Here is a 6,655-nt window from a genome sequence, read left to right as displayed (position 1 = left end):
AAAAGATGGATTTCGTGAGTTCTGTGCCTCAGGATAAAATGTAGAAGAATAACTCCAGGTTTGAAAGCTACCACGGAAATACATCTCTTATGATTACTTATCTGACCCAGGCTTCCACTCTTCTGCCTTTACTTTAGGGTTTTATATTCCAAAGAATCAGCACCCCTCCACTACCCCCACTGGTTCCTGAGCATCTCCTCCGCAAAGCAGTTGCTTCAGACCCCTGCTACCAGACCTTTCCAGAATTGAATGTTTAAGAAAATGCAAGTTTTTTCTAATTTCCAAGTCAATACATTTACTAAAAATATAGACCAAGGGTTCTTCTGTGCGAAAAGGTCGTTGTAGTTCCTTGCTGACATGCATAAATCATAACTAACTGTCCGGGACTCATCACAACAACCTGGACAGAAATAAAAAGGTCCACAGAGATGACAGACAAGACAGAAGTATTTCAGACACGTGTGATTAATGCTTACTAGAAAATGAAGTTTGACATTATTTACAATTACACCAACCTTCGTGGACGCTGAATATCAGAGGCACATGGCTGCAATATGACCACAAGAAATCTTTTCACATTTCCCAATTATTTTTATATAGTCAGTCAGTCAATGAGCCAGCAGCGCAAACTTGCTCTTCAAAAGCAGAATTTTTAGGTGTAGTTGATCAGTTTCATATGTCCTTCGGGGTCTATTATTTGCAGATGGGAGAGAAACCGGACCCACGTTCTCCATAGCACACCTTCTCTTATGATACCAAATCTTCACATGCTATCGGACTTCTTTAAGAGAAATGAAGTGACTCTCAGCAGGACCACGTAGATAAGAAAGCTGCATTTGGAAGAGGTCACGTCCTCCTGGCAGAATGCAGGCTTTGCACTTGTGAAGTTCCCGGTTCAATCCCCGGCACCTCCACGCATCTTTAAATGCATCTAGGGTTTTAGTTATAATTGCTTCCATACTCCTTCTACACTTATAAAAAGGAAAACAACCTTTGAATACTCTTCCTTTCCTATTCTGTGAGCCATTACCTTCCCTAAACTGACGGCAGAGGGGAGTCTTTCAGACGAAGAGAAACCGAGTCCCACATCCCAGCGAAACTGCTCGAATCACCCAGATAAACCAAGCGCGTCATCGGGCGTTTCACCTTGGCTCGTGTTTTCTCCCGTTCTCTTCATGGATGAGACGGGAAGACAGAAGAGAAGCGTGCGGGAAGGGCCCGCGGTTCGTTGACTTCAATCCGTTTTGTACTGGGATCAGAGAGTGGAGCCCATCCTCTGCTCCTGGCTGCTCTACCTGGTTCCTGTACCCACAGGTGGACGGACGGCAGTGGATGGCGAGCCTTCCAGGGGACAGGGTGGCCGGGACGCTGGGCCAGGGAACAGACTGCCCGGGAGTTCAGAAGCATTCTTGTCACCAAAGCAGAAGAAAGGAAAAAAACCAAAAAAACTAGTATCAACACATTTACAATGGGTGTTCCATAACACCTGTACCCCTCACTGGCTCGAATTTCCTCGTTGTTGTAAATCTTTGAATGAAATGTTCACCGGAAACCTCAGTTAACATCGAAAGAAGGTCGACTCATAAGGAGAAGCGGGGAAAGATTCTTCAGTTGTCATGGAAATAACAGCCCCTTCCACCACCGCCCCACCCGCCGCCATAGCTTCCATTCCAATTTCGAGAGACCTTGTAGGATAGGGCAGAACTGCTTTTGACTGTTGGAGACAGCCTCATAGTTCTCCTTTGGAGCAAGGGGTGAATCAGCGATCTGTTAGATGATTAGAAGGTCAACCTGAGCCCACTAAGCCACTGCTGTAGTTGTTAGATGCATTTCGGCCAAATAGTGACCCTACAGCAAAACGCGTTCAAAGTGCAATAATTTATCAAAAGTGGGATTTGAACCCACATCCCCATTCAGGGACCAGAACACCCCAACCAGAGGGTAGAACTTGAGTCTGGTGCCTTAGACCAACAGGCCACCCTGGCAACTTAGAAGTAGTGTCACCATGGAAATAGATAAAGGACATCCCTGACCAATGGCATTCGGCTTAAAACAACTGGGAATTATGTCCCATGTTCTTTTGTACCAGGTCAAATAATAGCATTGCTACAAAGGGACCTCAAAATGTTCATGGAAATGGACTTCAAAGATAAAAAGTACACACACACACACCACTTTCTCAACATCACTTTTAAGACACTTTTGTAAGCAATGATACCAGCAATGATATTCAGCCTATCCGAAAGCCCAGAGAGTCCTAGGGGATCAGCCATGTTAATTCAGTCTCTTTTTTACATTATTGACTGAAGAAAAACAGGTACCATTTAGAGTTTTTTAGGTTAGGAACTAAAAAGAAGTCAGAAGGAGTCAAATCAGGACTGTAAGGTGGATGTCTAATAATTTCCCATGTAAATTCTCACAAACTGCCCTTGTTTGGTGAGAAAAACAAGGAGGTACATTGTCCTGGCGGGAAAGGACACTCCGGTGAAGTTTTCCCAAGCATTTTCCTGCTAAAGTCTTGTCTACCTTCTTCAGAACACTCTCATAGTCAGCAGAAGCCGTCTATCTAGATAAGATAGGCCTGATAAATAATTTGGAGATGAACAGGATCAGTGGTTCCGGGGCTACAGGAGAAGGGGAGGTGGGAGAAAAGAAGGGGAACCAGCCCTGGGACAAGGTTACAAGTGAACTAAAATCAATGGAAGGAAGGTCGTAGTATACCTAGTGAGGTTCAATCAAGGGCAATGTAGCAGTCAGGAATTACTAAACCCGAATGAAGGCCAAACATGATGGCGGGACAAGAGGGAAGCAAAAAGGAAATAGAGGAAAGAACCAGGAGGCAAAGGACATTTATAGAGGCCTAAATATGTGCATATACATATACATTTTATATGTATATAAAATGAGAGGGGACTAGAGCTATGGACTCATATCTATATGCTAAAAAATTAAGGTTGAAGATGGATATTGGGCCTCAACTCCAGTACTCCCTTAACACAAGAACATTTTGTTCTAACAATCTGGCATTCTGTGATGCTCACCTTCCTGACAAGATTGCTGAAGAAAAAATGGGTGCATAAGCAAACGTGGTAAAGAAAGGTGAGGTGGCCAGCTATCAAAAGATATAGTGTCTTGGGTCTTAAAGGCTTGAAGATAAACAAGCGGCCATTTGGCATAGAAGCAACAAAGTTCATATTGAAGAAGCATACCACCCTGTGTGATCATAAGGTGTCAATGGGATCAGGTATCAGGCATCTAAGATCCAGAATAAAACCATACCCAAGGTGAATGGAGGTGGGGCATGGAGTGGAGACCCAATGTCCATCTGTAGACGTTGGACATCCTCTCACAGAGGAGTCACAGGGAATTGATGAGCCAGTCAGGGAGCAGTATAGCATTGATGAACACACACAACTTTCCTCTAGTTCTTTGGTGCTTCCTTCACCCTGCTATCATGACCTCAATTCTAGCTTACAAATCGGATTAGACCAGAGGATGCACAGTGCTGCAGGTAAAAGCCCGAAACACAGGGAATCCAGGATAGATAAACCCCGGAGGGTCAACAAGGAGAGTAGAGATACCAGGAGGATTAGCGGAAGGTGGGGGGAGAAAAGGCAACTCCATTGCAAGGATCAACCTATACCCCCGCTCCCAGAGGGACAAATAATGGAAAAGTGGGTGAGGGGTGACGGATGATGATGTAAGATATGGAAAAATAATCTATAACTTATCAAGGGTTTGCGAGGGAGGGCAGGTGGGGGAGTGAGGGGGAAGAAGTGGGGAGCTGATATCAGGGACTCAAGTGGGAAGAGAATGCTTTGAAAATGATGATGGTGGCATATGTGCAAATGTGCTCGACACACTGGATGAATGTATGGATTGTGATGAGATGTAAGAGACCCCAATAAAAGTATTTTTAAAAATTCAAAAGTAGAGGCAATCCTTCTTTGACTCTTCAGAAAATTCAACAAGCAAAATGCCTTTAGCAACCTCCCAAAGAGTTGCCACGACCTTTGTTCTTGACTGATCTGCTTCTGCTTTGGCTGGACCCCTTCCACCTGCTGGTAGCTGTTGCTTTGCTGTCTTCAGAATCATACTGGTAGAGCCATGCAGCATCTCCTATTGCAGTTCTTCTAAGAAGTGCTTCCGGATCTTGACCCACATGTTTAAAATTTCCATGGAAAGCTCTGCTCTTCTCTGCAGTTGGTAGGGCACAACAGTTTTGAGGCCCATCCAACAGAAAGATTCTCAACGGATCTTTTCCAGTTAGAATTACCTAAGTTGAACCAATTGACATGTCTATAGTGTTGACGATTGGTCAATCCTATTCAATAAGGGTGCAAACAAGATTAAATTTTCCTCCCAGTTTGATGTGGATGATCTTCATTTTCAATATATTCTAGGTTTTTTTCTTAATTTTTTTTCTTAAATTGAGTTATCCATTTTTAATCTGCTGGTCTGTGTGGGACACTGTCCCATAAACTTTCCAAAAAGCATAAAAGATTTCACCATTCTTTTTCCAAAGCTTCACCATAAGGCCAGGGTTTGTTTTTCTTTCAAATTTAGCAGAATGCATGTTCCTCTGATAGGGATTCTTTTCAAACAGCTGTCTTATCCTTCTTACTGCTTAAAACTAGATCGTGTGCAGACAAGTAATAACAAGTTAGTGTGAGTTTGGCATGGACATGGATATTAAAACTCAAGTACAGGTTTTCAAAAGAATACACATTTTATACTAGCTTTTTGAAAATACTTAAACCAAAAAAAAATATGAAACATTTACTTCTCTTCTTATCCCCCATTTAGGTCTATGAACATGGTTTTTCCATCTCCCTCGTCTCTGAAGAATTCTGTTCTGTTGGGTTGATGCTACATCAAAATGGCCACATTGACATTCTTTGAGAGTAAACTTGTTTCATTTAAAAGTTTTTTTGAATTTGAGATGGAAAAAAAAAAGAACTCTGAAATGGAAAAGTCAGGATTGTAGAGCAATGGGATAGAGTTTTCCAACAAAATTATCCACGAAAGCCTTGCTAAGCAGATGCATTGTCATGATGGGGGTGGGGGCGGCATGTGAGCAAATCTTGGCCTCTACATTCCTGGCCCCTTTATCACAAATATAATTTACATTTTCTTTAAATGTCTTCATAATAAGTCCCTGTCAGCATCCAATATTCTTCAAGAAAATTTAACAAGATTGTGTTTTAGGAATTTTTTAAGATGCTCACCATAATCTTCTGAGCTGGCCTTTTTTGGCCTTGAATTTAACTGCCTCGCAGATCCTTTTAGAAGCCACTATTATAGTGGGACCATTTTTAAGGTACTCAAGGAGACGAAAGACAGCTCAATAACTAAGAGAGCTTGTCTCCAGTCATTTACTGATTGCAGAGACATCTTAAAAAGAAGTTTTATTAGAACTTCATCCATACAATTTGTCATACAATTCCGTATTCAATCATACCAAGAAGAGTTGTACAATTGTCACCATGTTCAATTCTAGAACATTTTCTTCTTTCTTGTAGTCATTGTTATTCATGTAATTATTTTCTCCAATGGTGGCAAAAATATACACAACGGGACATTCTCCAATGCCGTAATTTCTACTTATATGATTCTGTGTCATTGATTATGCGCTTCATGCTGTACAGCCACTATTGACATCCTTTTCCAAGTCATTTGCTACCTTTGACATAAACTCAATGCTCCCCATGAAACACCTCTTTCCCTTTTACCCATGGTAACCATTGGTCGCTTGTTTTTTCTTTTTCATGTTTTTTGATATAGTATTCACACATCCTATAATTCCATGGTGTGTTAGTCTGGGTAAACTAGGGAAACAAATCTATAGAAACTCATATATGTATAAGAGAGAGTTTTATATACAGGGTAAGTGTACATTCAGAAAGCATCCCAAGCCCGTCCAGTCCAAGCCCATAAGTCTGACTTAGCCCATATGTCTGACACCAATGTACAAAGTCCTCCTCAAACTCACAAAACACACACAATGACGCCGAATGCAGGAGGATCACAGGCCAGTGGGTAAAAAGTCTTTGAATCCAGTGACGATGTAAACATCTCAGCAGTGGCAGGGGTCTCCACGAAGCTTCTCCAACACCCAGAGCTGCATCAGGGTGGGTCCACGTGGCTTCTCCTCAGGGATGTCTCCCAGGAAGTGAGCTTTGCCAGTTGATGCAGAGAACTGGCTAAGGCAGCTGCACACTGTTCTGACCATCAGAGAGCAAGAGACAGGAGAACTAGAAAGGCGAGACTCACCAAGCCATTTATCTCTCTGCCCTTCAATGAATCCCACATGCGTTTATCAGCCAGGTTGGCACAATAAACCTTAACGATCTCACATGGTGTGAAATCAATTTTAAAATGAGTTCTTTAATTACTATGAGTTCTAGCGGCAGAGACATCTTTAAATACTTTTGGTTTAAGATAAACCACTGCATGCATGAACTGAAACCCTAATAGCAGTGTTTTTTTAATTGTTACCTTAGCTAGTCATATATACAACATAAAATGTTTCAGTTGATGTTATCACTCTCATACCAACCCCCAAAGACAAATAAACATCATATATATAAAGCTTCAGATTATAAAAGGCAGTAATAATGTAAAAGGCCCAAAATAAAACAAACAAACAAACAAA

Source organism: Tenrec ecaudatus, chromosome 1, assembly GCF_050624435.1.
Source record: "Tenrec ecaudatus isolate mTenEca1 chromosome 1, mTenEca1.hap1, whole genome shotgun sequence".
NCBI lineage: Eukaryota > Metazoa > Chordata > Mammalia > Afrosoricida > Tenrecidae > Tenrec > Tenrec ecaudatus.
The sequence above is the reverse complement of the archived record's forward strand: the minus strand, read 5'-3'. Positions refer to the sequence as shown.